This window comes from Gavialis gangeticus, unplaced genomic scaffold, assembly GCF_001723915.1.
Source record: "Gavialis gangeticus isolate Ggan-Ray unplaced genomic scaffold, GavGan_comp1, whole genome shotgun sequence".
Classification (NCBI taxonomy): Eukaryota; Metazoa; Chordata; order Crocodylia; family Gavialidae; genus Gavialis; species Gavialis gangeticus.
The window spans coordinates 73,242,786-73,244,169 of NW_017729022.1; positions in this window are offsets into that span (position 1 = coordinate 73,242,786).

A 1,384-nucleotide genomic window follows, 5' to 3' on the forward strand; every position below is an offset into this window, starting at 1 on the left:
GGGGGAAGGGACTTCTGGTGGCAAAGGTCAGGGGTTGGGGGCGGGAGTTCCAGTCACAAGATGGCAACCAGGGGCGGGGCTACCCATGCAGCCCTCGACCGCTTGCCAAAACTCAGTAAGCAGCCCTCTGACCAAAATAATTGTGCGCCCCTGCCATAGACCACTAAATACAGTGAGGGATTATAGGACCATTGCATACTCAGGTGTAATAAGAGAAAACGAAAGCCATGTGGTGTCCATATCAGCAACTACTGCTTAAATGGAAAGAGGTCTCTTGTACGCGGTTAGCAAGTAGGCAGCCTCCAGCGTAAGAATGTGACTGCTTTCCTATATGTGCGCCTAAGGAAACGCTAATTGACCTTCAGAATTCAGTCTCGGGGCCTTATTACCCCTAACGCTGTGAGCTACACAAATATTTGGCTTACTGCTAGCTTGGAGTTTGAAGCAGTCACACCTTTAGTCTAGAAAACTTCTCTGCCTGCCCCCTACCTACTCAGCCACACTTGCCACTAGAGGGCTGGTGAGCAGGGAGGTCCCTTCCAGCCCTACTTCTCGATGCTTCGCCCAACTCTCACCCACTGCAGCAGCAGCATTCTAGACTGCGGGGAGGGAGGGAGGCGGCAGGTCCCTCGAGAGAGACTGGGGGGCTGCCAGGGAAGGTCGCTGCTGCCCATTCCCACCTGCAACAGTGGAGCTGCGCTGCTAAGAGCCTGCAAGTGAAATGCCCCAGGATCTGGCTGTCCTGGGGGTGGGGGGAAGCTTTCCTCAGAGAGAACTGTGGGATCAGGATTGGGTCCTAGCAAAGCAAGCGGAGAGATTTCCCCAAGATGAGGGGAGGGGGCAGGGGAATAGTGACCAGAGCTATGCAGGTGCCTACTCCATGTCCAGTGCCTGGCTAATCCCAATGTCTGGCTTCTGTGTAAAACTAGAACCGTGGCAGAGGGGTGGGGGGGAAGTGGTGATGCTGCCTGGCACTGGGGCTTTGATTTCCCCCACCTTCCCAGGCCAGCCTGAGCCTTGGGGTTACCCTGTCTGCAGACACCCTGCCAAGCCTGCTCCCTCCACTTCTGGTTACAGGCAAATGAAAGCAGAGCCCCTTCTAAAGGCACTGATGCGGCCTGGAGGGCCTGGGCAAAGGCAGAAGTAAAGATAACACTGAACATACGGCACCAGGCTCCTGCCGTGTCCCTTCCTAATCTGTAGTGATCAGCATGCCCAATGGGCTGCCCAGTGCTTGGCGCTCAGCCGCCTCTCCATCCCAGAGACAATCATGATCAGCTTCCAGCCATAGTGTTCAGCTCTTAACATGGTTCCTAGGGGTGGGAGGGTTGCTGCCTGGGACCACTTCCCTGCACTAAGGATGCTTGCTTGTTTAGAACTGACC